This window comes from Ursus arctos, unplaced genomic scaffold (genome assembly GCF_023065955.2).
Source record: "Ursus arctos isolate Adak ecotype North America unplaced genomic scaffold, UrsArc2.0 scaffold_27, whole genome shotgun sequence".
In the NCBI taxonomy this organism is placed as follows: domain Eukaryota; kingdom Metazoa; phylum Chordata; class Mammalia; order Carnivora; family Ursidae; genus Ursus; species Ursus arctos.
Genome location: NW_026622952.1, coordinates 39,799,179 through 39,823,547, shown reverse-complemented (window position 1 = coordinate 39,823,547; position 24,369 = coordinate 39,799,179). Strand labels below are relative to the sequence as shown.

The 24,369-nt window shown below is 36.8% G+C and overlaps 1 long non-coding RNA gene and 1 pseudogene across 1 annotated transcript in view; both read left to right on the top strand.

The window, feature by feature from the left end:
- LOC125283702 (uncharacterized) overlaps window positions 1-24,369 on the top strand; it is a 407,951-nt gene that overhangs the window by 297,678 nt on the left and 85,904 nt on the right. The gene's annotated exons all lie outside the window — the stretch shown is intronic.
- On the top strand, window positions 8,806-9,434 carry LOC113247700 (nascent polypeptide-associated complex subunit alpha-like; annotated as a pseudogene).

Sequence of the window (24,369 nt, the reverse complement as noted above, 5' to 3'; positions counted from 1 at the left end):
AGAGAAAGAGTAATCTTAAATAGGTTGACTACACAATTTCCTCCTCTCTTTGCTCTTTTAAACTGGGCTGCATCAGTCGTGAGGCCCTCCCCTTTAGCATTAGTGACTTCATTTGGATATTAAAAGTAAAGTCACTCTATCTGATAAGGAATCACAAAGACATTTATTCTGACTCTCTGAGGAGGATAGTTGGTGAGCATTCTAACAGCTGACATGATGTTCTTTCTTATGACACTCCTCTGATTATCATTTCGAAGTGCCACCCTCAGACTACTCTTCTCTTTGTCTTGTCAAGAAATGATGTTGAAAATATGAAAGGTTACTAAGTGCTTTTGTGGAAATAACAAGGCAAAATACACTATTTTAAAATTTTTCCATGCCAAAAAACAAAAGAGCACATCATGTCATGTCTCTCCATTTATAATCTTATAATGTGTATCTTGCTAAAATGTATTTTACTGAAAGGATTCCTTTTAGAGGGAGTAGCACACAGATTTTCCACCTTGACTTTAATACACACCTAATTTCCTTCCAATGACATTTTAAGGATTTAGAATATTTTTTTTATATGGCAGACTGAATTTTGGAAACTGTTTAATCAGGCTGTAAGCACATTGGGTTTATAAGCACAGCTTGAGTTTAGAGAAAGGTTCACTACTTTGTAGCTGTTTATAAATTTCTCATGGAAATGAAAGCCTCATATGTTCCATAAGAACATTAAAGAACACTTCAGGTATATAACATACTTTGTGATTTTCTGTACATGTATTCTTAATACCAAAAGGTGTTGAATACCTGAATCCTTGTGCTCTGTAAGTAAATGACTATGATTGCACCAAGAAATTAGCCTGTCTTACTACAGGCATACTTATCCCTAGAGTAGAGATAATGCATTGAATAGTTTCCTTGCCCATCTCACAGAACTATTTGGTGATGAAATAAGCATATACATACATTTTATATTATAGACATAATGAACATATTCATTCTCTCCATATATATTTGTATCTTTTCTGTGCTCTCTTTTATATTTGTAAATGTCTTCTGTTCTTGAAGTAACCCTTATTGCTATATAGTACCTTAATTCTAGCCTGTTTTCGTGTGTTGTTGAGCAAGTAGTACTAGGTAAATACAGCTTGGCTTACAGAAAGTCTAACAATAACTGGAGAAATTTCTCTTTGCTTCCCTCTTGTAGGGAAAATATAAATAAACACACAAGTTAGAATTCTGCATAGTGCTGTTTATTTTAAATGTCTGCCGGTCGGCTTCCACAGGCAGCTCGTTACATTTCATTTCTGGGGTAAGTGACCTACATCTACACTGTAAACTTTTCCAGGGTCTCAGGGGACAAAACTGTTATATGAAAATGGTGTGTTATTCAATCGATGGTTTTATGAGAGAGCAGCATCTGTAAATTTACAAACACTGACAGAGGTTAAAAGCAAGTGAGAGGGGAGCTGCAAGTCTATAGCTAATCTTGGTTTGCACCAACAGGGAATCGGCCATCTCAGCCAAGCTTGCACTGGAACTAAAGACTGCTGACTCTATTACTAGAATTCAGTGTGACTGCCTTGTCTTCTGCTTGAGGCATGAACAATTTATTTTTAAGAAGAGTTACTGTCTCACATAACTCTTTAGTCTGGCTGTTTGTTTAATCAATACTTTATGAAACTGTGCCACTGTTTTTACTTACTAAGATTCTAAGAGGTATCAATAGGAGAGTTACCTTCATCATCCCAGACAAGCAAAACCAAAGTCTTAAATATTTGATATTTTATTTGGCTTTGAAAAGTAAACCACCAATACAAGATAAGTCTGGAACGTCTTGTAGTACCAGAAAGTGAAGAAGTATTCAACACAAAACAAAACAAAACCCAAAAGGATGAGGACAAGTCATAGAGACGCAGGAGCCAACCTGAAATAGCTCTCAACTGGCAAAGCTGGAACAAATGACAAAATGATAATGTAGTACTGGAACATAACCCAAAGTATAAAATAAATATATGTGTCTATACTGATAGTAAAATGATTAAAAATAAATAAATGAGGGAGAAGTTACAGAAGAATTCCAAATAATATATGTAGCTATTTCACTTTACAGAAGGTACAGCTTTAATCCCCCACATACCATCCCCCACCCACCATGGACAGGCCTTGGTGACTCAATTCCATAGACTAGAGTGGGGGGGGGGAGCAATGCCAGATTGGGAAAACCCAGCATAAACTACCTTAAACCAGTGATGAAAATTCATCTGCAGTGATGTCATGTGGATATCATGTATTCCTGATAGGATGTGACAATACAAGCATTTCATCCCTGTGATTCCTCCCAAATCTATAAACCAGACGATCATGAGAAAGACATCAGGGAAACCCGGACTGGGGGGTGTTCTGTGGAATAACTGGCCAGTATACCTCAAGATTCTCCAGGTCATGAAGAAGGAAAGGCTAGGAACTGTCACAGATGAGAGGGAATGTGGGAGACATGACAATTAAATGTGCTGTGATGTCCTTTATTTGGTACTTGATTTGGAATAGAAAGATGACATTGATGCAAAAGCTATTTGAAGTTTTGTTTTGTTTTGTTTTTGATTTATTTATTTGAGAGAGAGAGAATGAGCTAGAGAGAGTACAAGCCAGGGGAGGGGCGGAAGGAGAAGAAGGAGCAGACTTCCTGCTGAGCAGGGAGCCAGCCTTATGTGGAACTTGATCTCAGGACCCCAGGATCATGACCTGAGCTGAAGGCAGACGCTTAATTGACTGAGCCACCCAGGTGCCCATGGAGTTTAGTTAATAATAATCTGCAATGGATTGAATGATCACCCACTCAGAAGATATGTCAATGTCCTAATAACCCCTGGGATTTGTGAATGTTACCTTACTTGGAAAAAGTATCTTTGCAGATATAATTAAGGGTATCCAGATAGGATAATTGGATTATCTGGGTGGCTTAAATCCAATGACAAGTTTCTTATAGGATAAGCACAGAGATGAGAAGGTAGCAGTGTGGTCATGGAGGTGGCGATTGGAGCCACAAATCAGGAAATTCCAGCAACCACCAGAAGCTGTCAGAGGCAACGAATAGAATCTCCCTCAAGATCTTCAGAGGGAGTGTGACCCTGGAAACACCTTGTTTTTATTCTCTGGCCTCCAGAACTGTGGGAGAATATGTGTTGGTTGTTTTAAACTACAGGGTTGTGATAATTGTTACAGCAACCTTGGGAAACTAATACATGTTACCAATGTCAGTTTCTTGTTTTGAATAATGTACTGTGGTAATGTAAGATGTTAATAATAAAGGAAATTAGATGAGGGGTATATAGAAACTCTCCGTACTATCTTTGCAACTTTTCTGTAAATCTAAAATTACTCCAAAATAAGAAGTTTATTAACCCCCCCAAACTCAACTCAAAGAAAGGTGTGAATTTTACTTCTGCTTTGTTATGAGTCAGAGTTGATATTTCTTTTTAATAATGTGACTACTATGTCATTAAATGTCTTGCATATAAAACCAAACATTTCTAGAAAAATCTTTCAAATGGGAAACATTGGTTTGGCAGTTGCCGGGTTTGGAACAATACATTTGCATATGGATTTCACTGTGTTTCAGAGCTAACGTAGTTTTTCTCTGGTCTGTAATTGATTGAGGTGAGTGATCTTAACCAGTGGTACAAATGATGCTTAAACACCTAAGTATCACTTGACCTTCAGTAGACTATAAATTTACTCTATCCTGTTTCCTTATTCATTGATCACCAGTCAGGATTTAACCACTGATCCAAATCAATTAGCTTTTCTTGTGTCTTCCTTATTTTAACTAAAAGTGCATGACTCAAATTTGCAAGGAAAGCTGAACATATTGTACAAGTTTCTTTAATTTAAAAAAAACATCAAAATTGTTATCATGATCACCTTACACTGCTCAGACCAAAGAAGAACCATTTGGGCATCACCAACTAGCCTGAGGAATGTTCTGTAAAATTAAGTTTCGTCTTTAAGTATATGAATGACTCAGGGCAGAATTTGAGGATTATTGTAGTATTTCATAAGGAAGTGATGACTTAAGGTATGGCTAACGATCCCTCAAAGTCAACCAACTGCAGATCTAAAAGGGTCAGTTAAATACCTAGACACAAGTGCTTAATACTCGGAACAAGAATCCATTTTTGGACAGCATGTTAGTAACTATAAAGCACCACAATAGCCTTGCTGCTATTTTGCAGTTATCATTGGTACTTCATTGACTACTTTATAAAACTTCTGTGGGCTTCTCATGCTCTCAGCTTCACTTACTGCTTCAATCACAGTGAATTATGAAATGCTATATAGAAAATGCAATGTAACATTTTTTTAATAAAAGGATTTGTGTCACTTAAGTAATCAATTCATGTCTAGAAAAAAATACCAGATATTGTTATAACAAAATTTTTGCTAAACAGTTTTGTATAATACAAAATTAAAACAGTCAAGACTATAAGTTTTTAGGATAATAGACTTTTTAATTTAGTTATGATAAAGCAATGATTTTATGGGAGAAAGCCTAATAACACCATGATTCATGATTCAACTATTTTTTTTAAGTTTTCTTAGTTCAGAAAACTCAAACCAAGTCCTTTTAAGGATGAGTCTCCTTGATTTATTATTTGTGAGAACACTAATTTTTAAATCTGTAGTTTGTCTGGTTTTTATATAGGTATATTTGGCCAAAGTACCCTTATTTCCAAATAAAAGCCCCTATTTGTGCTTTAAGGCAACAAAAGACTCTCAGATTGATAAAATCAAAAACAAACAAACAAACAAAAACACTATAAAGTGATCGAGGCTGATAGGGAAAACAAAAAAAAGGCCAAGTCTGTTATTTTAATAGTCAATCTTTGAAATGTATATAGTGAACCCATGGCCAAGAAAAAAGTTCTCCCATGAAATATAATGAAACTAAATAAAACATGCTGGTGATATGTCTCTCCTGATGTTCACGGTCATAGGGCCCACTTACTATTAATCAGTGACATTTATTGAGTTAACCCACTACTCTCTGAGTTCTTCTAGTGGGACCTACCTGAGAGTGACCTAAAGAGAGAGTATGTCACAGTTTCATGTCCTCCCCTCCCCTCCCCATTCCTCCCCATTCCTCCCTCCTCCCCTCCCATCCCCTTCCCTCCCCTCCTCTCCTCTCCTCTCCTTTTCTCTTTTCTTTTTTCTCTTCTCTTCTATTTTCTTTTCCTACTCCCTCCCTCCCTCCTTCCATCCCTCCCTCCCTCACTCCCTTCCATCCTTCCTTCATTCGCTTTTATTATTATTTATATTTTTGCTATAGTTGCTATTATTTATATAATGCTCATTATAATGTCCTCATAATCTTTCCAGGAATTGAGACCAGGCTTTCTCAACTTTAGTACAAATGATGTTCTGGCCAGATAATTTTTTTGTTATGAGGGAATGTCTTTTGCATTGTAGGAGGAGGCCCTGCGATGGTTAATTTTGCGTGTCAGCTCAGCCTGGCCATGGCACCCATATATTTGTTCAAATGTTATTCTAGATATTTCTATGAATGTATTTTTCTGTATGAGAATAACATTTGAATTGGTGGACTTTGAATAAAACATATTGCCCTTTATAATGTGGTTGGGTCTCATCCAATCAGGTGGAGGCCTCAGCAGAATAAAAGCTGATGTCTCCCAAACAAAAAAGAATTCGGACTTGAACTGTAAACTTTCCCCGAGCCTCCAACCTGCTATCCTACCCCATCATATCTTGGACTTACCAAGCCTCCAAAATTGTGTGAGCCAATTCCTTAAGTAAATCTCTCTATATATCTATATCTATAGCTACCTGTATCTATAGCTATATATCTAGATATATCTCCTGTTGATTCTATTTCTCTGGAGAACCCTGAAAAATCCAGAATTTGGTACTGAGAAATGAAGTGCTGCTATAACAAATACCTGAAGGTGTGGAAGTGGTCTTGGAACTAGGTGATGGGCAGAAGCTGGCAGACTTTTGGGATGCACGTTGACAAGAGTCTAGATTGCATTTAAGAAGTTGTTGGTAGAAATATAGACATTAAGGTTGTCTCTGGTGAGATCTCAGATGGAAATGAGAAACATGTTATTTGGACATTGGAGGAAAGTGGAGAGGAATTTGGCTGAATTGTGTTCTCGTGTTATGTGGAGCTGAGGAGATTTTTAAGTAAAGCATTGAAAATGTGATCAGATAATTATTGAACCTTACAATTTAATGGAATTTTCCCTGATAGGTTTTGAACTTGATTCAGACCCCTCGTCCCTTTTTCTTTCATTTTTCTGCCTTTTAGAATGAGAATATCTGTCTTATGCTTGTCCACCATTATATTTTGAAAGTACATTACTTGTCTGTTTTCACAGATCATAATTGGAGAGAAATTTCTGCCTCAGGATGAATCATATCCTGAGTCACATCCCCACTTCATTTAGATGATATTAGCTCAGATTTGGAACTTAAGGTTGATGCTAGAATGGGTTAAGAATTTGCGGCTGTTTATGGGGAGGAGAGCAGAAAAGAATGAGTTCAAACTTAAATGACCATCAACTTAATATAGGTTCTATTTGCAGAAGTAGTTATATACAAACCTAATGATAACCATAGATCAAAAACCAGTAATAAACATGCAGAGGATAAAGAGAAGGAAATCTAAATATATCACTAAAGAAAATCAGCAAAACAAGAAAGGGAGTAAGACAAAAAAGAGTCAGAGGAAATCTCCAGAAACAACCGCAAAACAAGTAATAAAATGACAATAAATACATATCTATCAGTAACTACTGTGAATGTAAATGGGCTAAATGCTCCAATCAAAAAACATAGGGTGTCGGGGGCACCTGGGTGGCACAGCGGTTAAGCGTCTGCCTTCAGTTCAGGGTGTGATCCTGGCGTTCTGGGATCGAGCCCCACGTCAGGCTCCTCTGCTGGGAGCCTGCTTCTTCCTCTCCCACTCCCCCTGCTTGTGTTCCCTCTCTCGCTGGCTCTCTCTCTCAAATAAATAAATAAAAATTAAAAAAAAATAATAGGGTGTCGGAATGGTTAAAACACCAGAATCATCTATATGCTGCCTCCAGAGACACATTTTAGACCTTAAGACACCTGCAGATGGAATGTGAGGGAATAGAAAAACATGTATTGTGCAAATGGATGTCATAGGAAAGTCAGAGTAGCCATACTTATATCAGACAAACTAGACTTTAAAACAAAGACTGTACCAGGAGACAAAGAAGGACACTATATAATAATAAAGGGGACAACCCAAGAAGAAGATATAATAATTGTAAATATTTATGCACCCAACATGGGAGCACCCAAATACATAAAACAATAATAAATGTAAAGGAACTAATCTGTAATAATACAATAATAGTAGGGGGTGCTATCACCACACTCACATCAATGGACAGATCATCAAACAGAAAAGAAACTAGAAAAGAGTGGCTTTGAGTGACACACCGGACCAGATGGACTGAATAGATTTATTCAGAACATGCCATTCTAAAACAGCAGAATATACATTCTTTTCAAGTGCATATGGAACATTCTCCAGAATAGATCACATATCAGGCCACAAAATGGGCCTCAACAAATAGAAGAAGATCAGAGTCCTACAGTGCACCTTTTCTGACCACAGCACTATGAACTAGACGTCAACCACCACCCCCACCAACAACAAAAATAAAAACAAAAATCCAAAAAACCAAAACTCTGGAAAGACTACAAATACATGGAGATTAAATAATATGCTACTAAGCAATGAATGGCCAACCAGGAAATATAAGAAAAAAGATACATGGAGGCAAATGAAAATGAAAACATAATGGTCCAAAACCTTTGGGATGGAACAAAAGTTGTCCTAAGATGGAGGTATATAGCAACACAGGCCTACTTCAAGAAGCAAGAAGAATCTCAAATAAGCAACCTAACCTTACATCTAAAGGAGCTAGAAAAAGAAGGACAAAGCCTAAAGCCATCAGAAAGAAGGAAATAACCCAGACTATAGCAGAAATAAATGATATTGAAACTAAAAAAATAAAATACAACAGATCGAATGAAACCAGAAGTTGATCTTTTGAAAAAATTAATAAACCTCTAGCCAGACTTATCAAAAAGAAAAGCTAAAGGGCCCAAATAAATAAAGTCATAAATTAGAAAGGAGAAATACAATTATAAGAGAATATTATGAAAAGCTATATACCAACGAATTGGACAACCTAGAAGAAATGGATAATTTCCTAGAAACAAAAAGTACCAAAACTGAAACAGTTAGAAATAGAAAACTTTGACAGACCAATAACCAGCAAAGAATTGAATCAGTAATAAAACATCTCCCAACAAACAAAAGTTCAGGGCCAGATGGCTTCACAGACAAGTTTTACCAAACATTTAAAAGAGTTATTACCTTTTCTTCTCAAACTATTCCAAAAAATAGAAAAAGAAGGAAAACTTCCAATTTCATTCCAGGAGATCAGCATTACCCTGATACCAGCACCAGATAAAGACACCACAAGAAAAGAAAACAAAGGCCAGTATCTCTGATGAACATAGATGCAAAAATCCTCAACAAAATCCTAACAAACCAAACCCGACAACATTAAAAAAATGATTCACCATGATCAAGAGGCATTTATAATTGGGTTGCAAGAGTGGTCCAGCAGTCACAAATCAATCAATGTGATATATCACATTTATAAAAGAAAGGATAATCCTTCTGCAACAGGTATGGGCTACACTCCCACTTGCTCCCTTTCTGTTGCCATCTTGGTTCCATGTTCCCTGCACACAATGCCAGCTGAACCCACAGAAACCATAAAGCAGGAGGTACCATAGCTCCAGACTGAGACTGGGTCTGGAATAGAATCCAACATTAATGAGTCAGAGCTCAAGAAACAAGATTCCACACTGGCAACCACATAAGCCCAGCTGGCAGCAGCAGCTGAAATTGATAAAGAACCAGTCAGTAAAGCAAAACAGAGCCAGAGTAAAAAGAAGGTATGGAAGGCTATGTCTAAAATGGGTCTACGACAGGTTAAAGGGGTTACTAGAGTCACTATCCAGAAATCTAAGAATACTCTCTCTGTCATCACAAAACCAGATGTCTACAAGAGCCCAGTTTCAGATACCTACATAGTTTTTAGGGAAGCCAAGATCAAGGATTTGTCTTAGCTGGCACAACTAGCGGCTGCTAAGAAACTCAGTGTTCAAGTTTAAGCTGTCTCAAACATTCAAGAAAACACACAGACTCCAACTGTACAGGAGGAGAGCAAAGAGGAAGAGGTTGAGGAAACACATGGAGAGGCTAAGGACATAGAATTAGTCACGTCACAAGCAAATGTGTCAAGAGCAAAGGCATCCGAGTCCTGAGGAACAACAGGAATGACATTGTAAATGTTATTATAGAATTAACAATGTAACCATCTGAAAACAAGGACCACTTTTTGGTGTTTCAAAAGAATATTTGCAACTTAGATTGGAATTTGTATTGTTTCTACCATAAATAAAGTTATGGCTTCTTGTAGGATCAAAAATCAATCAAATGATCAATAGAGAGATAGGTAAGAGGATAGGAACCATATATCATGATGGGACTGGAGGAGATTATGCTAAGTGAAATAAGTCAAGCAGAGAATGACAATTACCATATGGTTTCACTCATTTAGGGAACATACGAAATAGGGAGATCGGTAGGAGAAGGAAAGGAAGAATGAAGGGGGGGGTAAACAGAAGGGGGAATGAACCACGAGAGACTATGGACTCTGGGAAGCAAACTGAGGGCTTTGGGGGGGTGGGGGGCTGGTATAGGCCGGTGCCATTAAGGAGGGCACATGTTGCATGGAGCACTGGGTGTTATACGCAAACAATGAATCATGGAACTTTACATCAAAAACTAAGGATGTACTGTATGGTGACTAACATAACATAATTAAAAATTATTATTAAAAAAAAGAACCATATGATTATTTCAGTAGATGCAGAAAAAGCATTTGAGAAAATACAACATCCATTCATGATAATAGCCCTCAACACAGTATGTTTAGAGGGAACATACCTCAACATAATAAAGGCCATATATGAAAAACCCACAGCTAATATCCTTAATGGGGAAAAACTGAGAGCTTTTCCTCTATGGTCAGGAATGAGACAGGGATGTCCATTCTCACTAATTTTATTCAACATAGTACTAAAAGTTATTAGGTATAGCAATAAGACAACAAAAAGAAATGAAACCAGATTGGCAAGGAAGAAGTAAAATGTCACTATTGCAGATGGCATGATACTATATATAGAAAACTGGAAAGACTCCACAAAAAAAAAAAAAAAAAACCTGCTAGTACTGATAACACAAATTCAGTAAAGTCACAGGATACAAAATCAATATACAGAAATCTGTTGCATTTCTATGCACCAACAATGACACAGCAGAAACAAAGAAAGCAATCCCATTTATAGTTGTACCTAAAACAGTAAGATACATAGGAATAAACCTAATCAAAGAACTGAAAAACTTTGAAAATTATAAAACACTGATGAAAGAAATTGATGACACAAAGAAATGGAAAGACATCCCATGTTCGTACATTGAAACAGCAAATCTTTTTAAAATGTTTATACTACCCAAAGCAATCTACAGGTTTAAAGCAATCCCTGTCAAAATACCACCAGCATTTTTCCCAGAACTAGAACAAATATTCCAACAATGTGTATGGAATCACAAAATACTGTGAATAGCAAAGCAAACTTTGAAAAGAAAAGTAAAGCTGGGGACATCAGAATTCTGGACTTCAAGTTATATTACAAAGCTATAGCGATGGGGCTCCTGGGCAGTTAAGTCAGTTAAGTGTCTGCCTTTGGATCAGATCATGATCTGAGGGTCCTGGGATCAACACCTGCATGGGCTCCCTGCTCAGCGGGGCGTCTGCTTCTCCATCTGCTTCTGTAGCCACGCGTGCTTTCACTCTCTCTATTTTTCTCAAATAATTAAATAAAATATTTTAACTTAAAAAAGTGAAGCTGTAGTGATCAAAACAGTGTGATACTGGCAGGAAAATAGACACATAGATCAGTGGAATAAGTTAGAAAACCCAGAAATGAACCTACAACTGTATGGTCAATTAATCTTCAACAAAACAGGAAAGACTGTCTATTGGGAAAAAGACTGTCTCTTAAATGGTGTTGAGAAAACTGGACAGCTACATGCAAAAGAATGAAACTGGACATCTTTCTTACACCATATACAAAAATAAGCTCAAAATGGATTAAAGACCTAAATGTGAGTCCTGAAACCATAAAAATCCTAGAAGAGAGCACAGGCAGTAACTTCTTTGACATCAGCTGTAACAACTTCTTTCTAGCTATGTCTCCTGTGGTAAGGGAACCGGGAAAAAATAAACTGTTGGGACTACATCAAAATAAAAAGCTTCTGCACAGCAAAGAAAATAATCAACAAAACTAAAAGACATTCTACAGAACAGGAGAATATACTTTCAAATGACGTATCCAATAATGTGTTAGTATCCAAAATATATAAAGAACTTACAAAATTCAACACCCCAAAACCAAATAATCCAATTAAAAATTGGCAGAGGACATGAATAGACATTTTTCCAAAGAAGGCATACAGATGGCCGACAGACACATGAAAGAATGCTCACCATCACTTACCACCAAGGAAATACAAATCAAAACTACAATGAGATATCACTTCACACATTTCAGAATAGCTAAAATTAACACAAAAAACAATGTGTTGGCAAGGATGTGCAGAAAGGGGAGCCCTCTTTCAGTGTTGGTGGGAGTGCAGACTGGTGCAGCCAAAAACAGTGGGGAGGTTCTTCAAAAAGTAAAAAAATAGAATTAACTACAACCCAGCAATCACACTACTATGTATGTACTCAAAGAATACAAAAATACTAATTCAAAGAGACACATGCACCCCAGTGTTTATAGCAGCTTAATCTACAATGGCCAAACTATGGAAACAGCCCAAGTGTCCATTGATAGATGAATGGATAAGGATAATGTGAGATACACACACACACACACACACACACACATACACGTGTGTGTGTGTGTTTGTATATATCAGAAGTGAAATCTTGCCATTTGTAATGCCATGAATGGAGCTAGAGAGCTTTATGCTAAGTGAAATAAGTCAATCAGAGAAAGACAGGTACTGTATGATCTCACTCACATGTGGAATTTAAGAAATGAAACAAATGAGCAAAGGGAAAAAGAGGGGCAAACCAAGAAGTGGACTCTGAACTACAGAGAACAAACTGATGGTTCCCAGAGGGTAGGTGGGTGGGTAGGGTTGGGTGAAATAGGTGATGGGGATTAAGGAGTGCACTTGTGATGAGCTCCCGCTGATGTGTGGTGTGCACTAAATTGTACACCTGACACTGACATTACACTGCATTTTAACTGACTTGTATTTAAATAAAAACTTAAAAAAACAGGGGTGCCTGGGTGGCGCAGTTGTTAAGCATCTGCCTTCGGCTCAGGGCGTGATCCCAGCGTTCTGGGATCGAGCCCCACATCAGGCTCCTCTGCTGGGAGCCTGCTTCCTCCTCTCCCACTCCCCCTGCCTGTGTTCCCTCTCTCACTGGCTGCCTCTCTCTGTTAAATAAATAAATAAATAAATAAATAAATAAATAAATAAAATCTTAAAAAAAAACCTTAAAAAAATAATTTTGGGCTGTTGGGGTGGGGTGAATATATTTTGCTTGTGAGAAGGACATAAATTCTTGGGTATCTAGAGGGCAGAGTGTTATGAACTGGATTGTTTCCCTCTAAATCCATATGTTGAAGCCCTAACCCTCAGCATTGTGACTGTATTTGGTGATAGAGCCTTTAAAGAGTTAATCAAGTTACAATAAGTTCATTTGGGTGGGTCTTAATCATTCTGACCCATATCCTGGGTCAGAATCAGGACACCCTGAAAGACACTGGGGTTTGTCCACACAGAGTATGCAGGCCAAGTGAGCACACAGCAAGAAGGCCACCATCTGAAAGCCAAGCAGAGAGGCCTCAGGAGGAACCAAACCTTGGAGGCACCTCGATCTTGGACATCCAGTCTTCAGAAAATAAGTTTGTGTTTTTTAGGTCACTCAATCTGTGGTGTCTGATTTGGGGAGTCTTATCAAATTAACACAGGTGGCTACTCTGTCATCTGCCTACCATATTCTAACAGCATCTCTCCCCTCACCCCACCTGTACTCCCCTGGTTGTGACAAAAAAATGTCATCAGATATTGTCAAATATTTTTTGAGGGACAAAACTGTCCCAGATTGAGAACACAGTTCTAACCATAAACAATAACAAGAAATAATAGTATATAGATTACTCTTCTTTGCAACCTGTGATTTGGACATTGTCCTCTCCATATATCTTTTAAATCCACTGCCTGCTCTTCAAATGGTTAAGTGTTGGTACTTCCTAAGGTTCTTTGTGCTGCCTTCTTTTTTCTTTTTCTGTATTTTTCCTTAATATTCTCATCCTTTTTTTTTAAAGTGCTACTTCTAAAAAAATAGCTAAAGCTCATTGATAATCTCTCTTGACTGGGCATCTTTCTTGATCCCCGAATGTGAATTTCCACCTGCCAATTTTCCAAACAGTTCTTGAGATTTTCTCCTGAATGTTTAATATCTACTGCAAATTCAACGTATCTAAGCTGAATACACATCTTCCCCAAACTGTATCTTCTGTATTCCCTGTTCAGTTGTACAGTTCACTTTAGTTCAATTCAAAAACTATTTTTTGCATACCTCAAGATTTTGTGGTTTGGTACAGAAGAAAATCACTTACATAGATTTAATGTAATGTGATAAGCACAATGATAAAAAATATGCAGAGACCTCTCTGGGAATTTAGAGAAGGAACCTTCTATCTTGTCCGGGATGTCAGGAAAAGCTTCCCAGAGAAGGTGAGAAATGAGCTATGTCTGAAAAGAGAAGCCCGAGTTAGGTAAGGAAGAGAAGATACAAAGGTATTTAAGGCAGGTAAAATAATATATGTAGTAACAATAGGTGGAGAGGATAACAGAAAATACCCAGTTTGTTTTCTGTTAATTGAAGTCAGGCAAAGGTGAACATGTCCTGTATGTAAATACTTGTGTGCATCTATATATCCTCTCAGAAATTTCTAAATCTTAATTTATTGGTTCAAAAACTATGGACAAAATGGATTTCATGGCCGGCTCAGCTGGTAGAGCATGCAGCTGTTAATCTCAGCATTGTGAGTTCAAGCCCCATGTTGGGTGTGGAGCCTACTTAAAATTTTAAAAAAATATATTTTTTTAAGAAAAAAGAAAATTACAGACAGTTCACAGGCCAAATTTTTTTCCACAATAATTTTCCTTTCCCATTTTGATAAGCAAGAATACCAATTTCCCATATCCTCACTAACAGAATATTACTAACTTCTTCCATTGGTCTTAAAATTATTTTTTAAGCTTAAGAGATACTGATATTATTTTTAATGAAATTGTTCTGATCAATATGTCAAAAAATACCCATATTGATAAATCCAGAGATAAATTATCTAAGCCAGTTGCAAGTTGTGCCTGTGCCCTGAAGAGCATCATCCATACAGTGTTCTATATTGTCTGCACAATGGAGAGGCCCCTTTGGTCTTCTAAATACCTGTTGGCTATATGCTTTTGTGAATACTTAACCCACTGATTGCATCTGCTTGCAATTTTGGCCGATCTTCAGAATTAGCAAGGATTCTGAGTGGTATAACTTCCTAACTGCACCAGGTACAATAGTATTTCCAGTCTCACTTGCTGGCGATGGTAGGTATGGTTTCACGAGGTTCAGTATGGAGTTCCCAAAATGCTGAACTTTCTTGTTAGGGCAGGAGAAAGATCTTTTTCTAACTTGTTTTATTTTTAATGTTTGCACTATATTTAGCAGATATTGATTAATTGATTGATTGATTGTACATGGCTTGCATTTTTTCTTGTTTACCAGCCCAGACACCGTTGTACTCAATTTTTATATCTGTTTGATCATTTCATTCAGATCCTAGGGTCAGAGTTGAACACTTTTCTCTGTATTTCCATATAGCAAAGAAATTGCCATGTACTTTTTAATTCTGACCTTCTGTAGTATTTAAATACCCAGACACGTTTTTTTCCCCCTTATTTCTAGCTCCAGCTTTTTCACATCTACTCAGATTCCAGGAAGGTACCATTTCTATCTTTAACCCATCTATCCTAAGCCTTGCACTGACTCTTCTCTCAGTGAATATTTTAAATATATTCTTAAAACTGAGCAGTGTTTCCCTTTAGTGTCTAGTACTTTGTTAAGACATTATATTTTCTAATTCTGGTAAAAAGTCTTCAGAGTAGGCATTATTTCCATATTTTGTCAATGAGGTAACTGATACTCAAGATGCTTGAACAACATATCCAAATTATAGTAAATATATACCAAATCTGATTTTTAGGTCAGTCAAACCAGTGTTTCCTCCTCTTGATGGTCCAAGCGTTCTTGAATTGATAGATCTTCAAGTCACTTAAAGATTGAGAAATAAAATTTTAAAGATACATTAAGATATTTCAGAATGTGGGCAATCAGCTGAATGTAAAATATTTCATTATTGTGTGCAAATAAATTCTTCTTCAGTGGAGTATTATGCTTTTGACAGTTGATTCATCTGCAAGAGGCAATGTAGCAAAATATTAAGATCTCTGTGACATTGCCCAGGTATCTATTGTTCTGTTGTACCTTATGTTCATACAAAAAAGGAGAAATAAATTTGTCCAACTATTTTAGCTTGAAGATAGTCATGCCAGAAACTGTAATTTCTACTTCAGAAAAAAACTTCAGAACTACCATACCAGAAAAAGTAACCTGATAAACTGAGTGGAGTTAGAAAGAAAAGACAATGAGCGTAACTACTAATGCCACAAATTTCAATATAGCTTTCTTTGTTCCCTAAAGACTATGGCAAGGGGACAGTCCCACAGTCACTATTTGTACATGAGAGGGGCTTGCCCAGCCCAGAAATCTTTTCTCTTGCTCTGATTCTGCCCTTTTATTCCCAGGTCTTACATCATCAGTTGGGAATAATATTCAGTAGTAATACTTGGACATAAGGAAATTTTATAAGCATCAAACTATACTAGTTATTTCAACCAAGCTGCTCCAAGAACACTCAGTCTTCATATTAGGGGAGAAAGCAGGGTCCCCCTGGCTTGCCAGAATTTTAGAAGGCCCATTTTTCTGCAACTCAAGGGAAATTCGACTAATTGTTGTTGTTTTTAATAACTTAAAACAGTTGGGCATTGCCTTAGAAAATTGAAGGCAGAGATCCCATTATTTCCCACTTCTTCCTTCTGTAGGATAAAAGGTAGCTCAAGGTTAAATTTGCTGGGATGCATACGTGGGATGAGAGGGGCTACCGTTGGACACCTGAGGAATTTTCGTCTCACTATCTTAGTCCTGGTGGTAGTTTGATATTTCTTTATAGGTGTATCTGAAGCACAGAACTTTATATTAGTAAGAAAACATAACTTAAAGCAAGTATTTGCATAAATGCCATCTTCAGTATTTTTTTATTAATGTGCGTTTCAGTTGTTTTTAAGAATAGAAGTTGGCTCGTAAAGGAAAGTACAAAGAGAAGAGAGGGTCAATTCGCAAGTCATGAATAGTGACAAGTGAAATTATATGAAGAAAGAAAATCAATCCCACCAAATGAAAAAGGGCAAAGGAGGAGATGAAATAAATGAATCATTACCCACAAGAATCCAATTTCTCCACATTTGTGAGCTGGAATCTGGAAAAGGTCTTAATGCACTATTGGTAATGAAATATTATCAATAGATTTCTAACCAACTTCAGAGACAATGACTTGTAACTGCTCAGGGTTTGTGCTTTGCTTTGCTGGGAGAGAGGGTGTGAAACATTCTAAGAAGAATCTCTTCATAATTTTATTTTTTCTCCCCATTTATGCACATGAAACTTAACTGAGTAGAGTTCAGATACGTTGGTAACTTTTATTTGTACCAAACATCTAACTATGCGAAGTATTAGCCCAGCTCTGATTTGAGTTAGAAGATTGCATCTGAGCCCGAGTGTCTCTTCTGAGGATCTATACCCTTGGGAGATAAATTCATCTTCTTGGCGCTCCTTTTCACTTCCAGACACGGAGGCTGTAGATAGCTTCCCTTTCATGCTCGTTCCAACTAAAATTCTATAAGGCAGGGTAGGATAGTTAATTCCTCTACTGACTATATGGGAGAATATTACCATTTCCTTAAAAAAATGTGATATCTTAAACTGTTACCTGTTGGAAATTTGAGGGGAAATTAAATAAAGAGGAGGATCCAGAAACCTTACCAAAGTTGACTACTGGGGTAAAATGTACCCCAGCTTTTAGAAATCTAAACTGAATTTAAAGGTTTGCCTTTTGTAATATAACTTACTCTATTTGTATTAATCAAGGTTCTCAGGAGAAACAGAACCAATAGGTTGTATATAATACAAATAAGAGTAATAAAGCAAGAGACTTATTAAAAGGATTGGCTTATAAGATTATGGAGGCTGACAAGTCCCACAATCTGCAGGATGAGTCAGCAAGCTGGAGACAGAGGAAGCCAATGGTGTAACTGTAGTCTGAAGGTGGACAGGCTGGAGACCCAGGAAGACTGGGTCTGATGTTTTAGTCAGAGGTGCTAGAGAGGAAAAAGCGGATGCCCCCGTTTGAAGGCCATCAGGAAAAAGAATTTACTCTTACACGGGGGAAGGTCAGCTTTTTTTGTTTCATTGATGCTCTCAGCTGACTAGACGAGGCTCACGCACATTATGGAGGGCGACCTGCTTTACTCAGTCTACCAATTCAGATGTCAATCGCATCTGAAAACATCCCATAGAAACACCCAGAATAATGTTTGATCAAATATCTTGGTACCCATGGCCCAGTTAAATTGACACAAAAAATATATCATCGTACTATCCAAAGAGTCATGTCTGTTGTGTTCTGTGTTCTCATTTTGTGGTGTAGGTGGTTTAGATGTGGCAGAGGCCAACATGCTAGTTCTTAGATTCCTCTGGAATTCAAAATTGGCACTTTGCCATCAGAAATGCCTACTGCCATTATGCATATGTGTTTTTGGTTAAGTTAGTTAATGAAATCCCATTTTCTTGGAAGAGTTTATGTTCCTTAGAGGAATGAAGTATGCTCTTTGAGAGATTATTTGCTTACCCTAGGATTGCACCTATTATTATAATCATGATATAGAACGAATTATAGACATTCAATAGTATGGTCATGTCTATACAACAGCAAATATTTCAGCTAGGAATAAAATGGTACATGAGGAATGAGAGGCCCTTTATTACATATTTTTTTATTAATAATATTTTTTATTATATTATGTTAGTCACCATACAGTACATCCCTAGTTTTTGATGTAAAGTTCCATGATTCATTGTTTGCGTATAACACCCAGTGCACCATGCAATACATGCCCTCCTTAATACCCATCACCAGCCTATCCTGTCCCCCCACCCCCCAAGCCCTCAGTTTGTTTCCCAGAGTCCATAGTCTCTTGTGGTTCATTCCCCCTTCTGTTTACCCCCTCTTTCTTCTTCCCTTTCTTCTCATACCGATCTTCCTACTTCTTATGTTCCATAAATAAGTGAAACTATATGATAATTGTCTTCCTCTGCTTGACTTGTTTAGCTTAGCATTATCTCCTCCAGTCCCGTCCATGTTGCAGCAAATGTTGTGCAATCGTTCTTTCTGATGGCTGAGTAATATTCCATCGTCTATATGGACCACATCTTCTTAATCCAGTCATCTGTCGAAGGGCATCTCGGCTCCTTCCACAGTTTAGCTATTGTGGACAATGCTGCTATGAACATTGGGGTGCATATGGCCCTTCTCTTCACTATGTCTGTATCTTTGGGGTAAATACCCAGTAGTGCAATTGCTTTATTACAGATCTTTAAGTGACTACTTCAATTCAGAATGAAAGGGTAAGGGAAATCAAAATGAAGGGTAAGTATCAAAATGAAGGCATTAAGAGAGAAAGGAGATGGGAAAGGAATTTTAAAAAGAGGAAGGAACTAACAAATTGGGATCTCCTTGTCTGTGTAAAATGTTCCTGACATTTCTCTTTAGAGCAGGATTTTATTGCTCTGCACTGAGTAACAGGAGATGGTTCATAGTGGGCACTCTGGTCACCTGAAGTCTCACTACTAAGGGTTAAAGGTGGTTTTTCTGAATGGTCTTTGCTTTATCCCACCCTCTTCTAGATTTTCATCTTCCTATGCACCCTATCTTTGCATATTTCATTCAGTTGCCTTCCATATTCCATTCAAGGGCTAGGCCATTAAAAAAAAACAGATTATAAACGATAAGAAGGGGGAATAAGACTGCCTCTAAGTGAAGAAATTGAATATTGCCTTTCCCCGAGACACTTCCCAAGGATAAAGGATTAAATTCTAGCTCATATGTCTTTAAAAAAAGAAAAAAATGATGAAAGGGTACTTTTAAAAATTTAATTCAGGGGAGGATGATCTCTGAATCTCAATAAATTCTGCAGGCTGCCTTAGGATTCTGGAATTTTCTGGTTAACAGACATCCCTTGCTAATATAAGAAAACATGCCTTAGACTTAAGGGATTTATGTACATATAAAGCAATATTTATTTACATATAAATGTATACTTCCTCATGCAGTGCAACAAGTCATATTTTCGTAAGTTTTTTTTTTTTTCTTTTTTATGCTCCCACTTTTCTTGGGTCTGACATAAGACCTACATTCAGTGTGAAAACAGCTGGGAAAATCCTAGGATAGAAGGGCAGGGAAAGTGAGAGATTTAGTACTTATTAGTGATACTCTGAGGGTAATGGTGATTCTGTCTGGCTATCTCCAGCCAGCCCTTTATGAGCTCTGGAATGCAGGAGGTAAACCTTTCTTAAAATTCTAGTGCACCCTTAGGGCACCTGGGTGGCTCGGTTGGTTAGGCATCTGCCTTCAGCTTAGGTCATGATCTCAAGGTCCTGGGATTGAGACCCATGTCCAGCTCTCCACTCATCCAGGAGTCTGCTTCTCCCTCTCCCTCTCTCTTTCAAATAAATAAATAAAATCTTGAAAAAAAAATCTGCACCCAGGAGCAGAAACCTTAAAATAATATTGGTTATACAAGGACTAAAGAATCTAAAGGAAGATTGGGTGGGCACTAAGGTGAATTCCACTGATATCTTGATTTTGTCTGTTTGTATTCAACAAATATTTATTGATAGTCTGTTATGTTTCAGGCACAGTTCTAGCTAGTAAACAAGAGAGATCTGCTTTCATGGACTAATTGTTCTTGGTAGTGGGGAAACAGCATTATATACATACATATATATGCATACCTATATATACACATACATATATGTACGTATGTATAAAGGAAAAGAGAGATTATCAAGTAGCGATACCAACAGAATGATATAGAGCTATAGATTGTTGTCAGGGAAGAGCTCATTAAATGAACTTGAGACTGCTGTGTGAATGATCGGAAATGGCAGGCAGAGCTCACACCAGACACCTGCCTCACTTCATCCAGTCTGCTGGATCATACAGTGGGATTTAAATTTCAGAAACTATTAGATTAGATAAAATTGAAAGTTCATTAAGGTGCATAAAACTCTAAGATGCAGGTAGCCCTCGCTTTTTGCGGGGGGGGGGTGGCAGGGGCAGAAATACTAAAAATACTTATGATTTACTGACAGAATAATCATAACTTTATTGAACTCTTACTCTATCTCAGGTACTGTCCATTATTTTGTTTGATTCTCACAAAAATCCAATGTGTTAGGGCCTATTGGTGGAACCCTGTCACCTCTCATTCATCTAATTCCTAATTGTTGGCACAGAGCATTTCTACAGTAGGAGATGCCTTTACATGGCCTTCGGGCTGTCTACATAGTTCTATGATTTATCATCTGCCACCTGTCTTCTGAAGTAAAAGCTTATGAAAGAGTATTTACCCTTCCATAATGCTTTCTGGTAGTTTCTATCTGAGTCTACTCTATTTCACGTGTTGTAATAAATACTGGTCGGCTGTAACTAAAATGATTTACATCTCATTTTTCCTCAGCTTTACTAGGTCTCATTGAGAAATAATGTTGTAAGCTATTTAAAGTGTACAACATGGGGGCACCTGCGTGGCTCAGTCGGTTAAGCCTGTGACCCTTGGTTTTGGCTGAGGTCATGATGTTAGGATTGTGAGATCAAGGCCAGTGCCTGGCTTCTCTCTCAGCAGGGAGTCTCTTCCTCTCTCCCTCTGCCCATCCCCTGCTTGTGCTCTCTCTCTCTCTCTCTCTCTGAAATAAATAAATAAACCTTTAAAAAATCAGTAGAACAAAGTGTACAACATGATGATTTGATATGCATACATATGGTGAAAGGATTTCCCTACTGTCTGGTTCATTAACACATCTATCACCTCACATACTTACTGCATATTTCACTCATTCATTCATTCATTCATTCATTGGTGAGATCCTTTAAATGCTACTCAGCACGTTTCAGTTATGCAGTACAATGCTCTCAGCTATAGTCACCGTGTAGTCATTAGATCCTCAGATCTTGTTTATTGTTCATCTCATAACCAAAGTTTGTACCTTTTTAACCAGCTTCTCCCTAGTCCTTTTATTCTAAAGCCCCAGCAACTGTTTTCCTACTCTATTTCTGAGTTTCACTTTATTTTGAGCTTAAAAAAAATCTGCATTAAAGTAAGATATAAGTAATTCCATGCAGGATTTGCCTTTCTCTGTCTTATTTCACTCAGCATAAATGCCCTCAAGCTTCATCCATGTTATCACAAATGATTTCTTCTTTTTTAAGAATGAGTAATATTCTGTTGCTTATACAGGCGTATGTGCGTATGTATATATAGAGATTATGTATGTATGTATGTCGTGTATATATATATATATGACACACATATATATACTTTTTGTATATATACACACACATATACACACATCTTTTTATCATCCTTTGGATATATATCAAGAAATGGAATTATTGAATCATCTTGTAGTTCTGTTTTTAATTTCTTGGACCTCCATACTCTTTTCTACCAGTTAACATTACTGCTAAGAGTGCACAAGGGTTTCCTTTTCTCCACATCCTCAACACTATTTGCTCTCTTGTGTTTTTAGTAATACACATCCTAGGAGGTGTGAGGTGATATGTCCTTGTAGTTGTGATTTGCATCCTTGATGATAAATGATGTTAAACACATTTTCATGTGTCTGTTGGCCATTTGTCTATCTTCTGTGGAAAAATATCCATTTAGTTTCTTTTTTAAAGATTTTTAAAATTTAAATTCAATTTAATTAACGTATATTATTAGTTTTGGAGGTAGAACTTAGTGATTCATCAGTTACATATAACACCCAGTGCTTATTTCATCAAGTGCCCTCCTTAATTCCTATCACCCAGTTACCCCATCCCCCCAGTACCCCTCAGTTTTTTTCCTATAGTTAAGAGTCTCGTATGGTTTGTCTCCCTCTCTGTTTTCATCTTATTTTATTTTTCCTTCCCTTCCCCTATGTTCATCTGTTTTGTTTTTTAAATTATGCATATGAGTGAAATCATATGGTATTTGTCTTTCTCTGAGTGGTATTTTGCTTAGCATAATACCCTCTAGTTCTATCCATGTCATTGCAAATGGCAAGATTTCATTCTTTTGATTGCTGAGTAATATTTCATCATATATATGCATATATATATATATATATATATATATATATATATATATATATCACATCTTCTTTATCCATTCATCTGTCGATGGACATCTGGGCTCTTTCCATAGTTTGGCTATTTTGGACATTGCTGCTATAAACATTGGGGTGCAGGTTCCCCTTTGGATCACTACAATTGTATCTTTGGGGTAAATATCCAGTAGTGCAATTGCTGGGTCATACGTAGCTCTATTTTCAACTTTTTGAGGAACCTCTATACTGTTTTCCAGAGTGGCTGTACTAGCTTGCATTCCCACCAACAGTGTAAGAGGGTTCCTCTTTCACCACATCCTCTCCAACACCTTTTTGTTTCCTGAGTTGTTAATTTTAGCCATTCTGACCAGTGTGAGATGGTAGCTCATTGTAGTTTTGATTTGTATTTCCCTGATGCCAAGTGATGTTGAGCATTTTTTCATGTGTCTGTCAGCCATTTGTATGTCTTCTTTGCAGAAATGTCTGTTCATGTGTTCTGCCCATTTCTTGACTGGATTTTTTTGTGTTTTTTGGGTGTTGAGTTTGATAAGTTTTTTATAGATTTCTTTGTTTATTTTAAATATTTTTTTCTATTGAGTTGTGTTTCTTGTGTATTTTGCCTATTAACTCCTTATGAGCTTGGTGACTTGCAAATATTTTTCTAATTCCATAGGTTGCCTTTCATTTTGTTTATGGTTTCCTTAGCTATAGAGAGGCTTTTAGCGTAATATAGTTCTACTGATTTCTGCTTTTGTTGCCTTTGCTTTTTATGTTATTATTCATTTTTGAAAATCAGTGGTATGTATAATAGTTGGGGTCTGCATTTTGCTTCAGACAGATCAGGATTCAAATTGCTTATAGCACATTACAGTCAAATGTGCTTCAATATTGCTTGCATTACATTAGTTCCTTGATCCTAATGTTAAAAAAAAATTTACTCACTATTTGAATTTTGAAAAAAATTACCTTTTTAATGCTCTGTTTTTATCATCTATAACAAGAAGTTAATAAAAGCAACTATTTTAAATAGTTTTGGTGGAGAATAAATGAGATAATGCATATAAAGCATATACATTTGATACAAATTTGTACTAATATAGTAAGTGATCTGTAAGTCAATAATTGTTATGTTTTTAATCATTTTACATTTTCTTCTCTTTAAAAAAAATTACATGTTTTCAAGTATTAATTTCCAGTTATTTTCCTACTTCTCTGCTTGCCAAAAAGAATCAACTATTATTCGTAATAAACATAGGTCATGAATTTAGTCACATGCCATATTTTTGCTTAATTTGTGGTGAAGTTCTATTTTACACTACATGCCTTACTTCATTTTGATATATGAACTAAAGGATTTCCAAAGCAAAATATCTTAAGGTAATATAAAGGAGCCACCTCCACATGGGCCTAATTTATAAATTATTTGTCCTTAGTTAGTTCTTCTAGATAGATACCACAATAAAAAATGAATATACAACCAATGTAAGCTATAGTGTTCAAATTTTGATTTTATTACTTAATATTCTCCCAGTACCTAAGTATGTATGCTGTTTGGTTCTCAAACATTCAAAAAATGATGGCCAGTGATCCAAACATCTCTCTGTTTTCCATATCAGTGAGT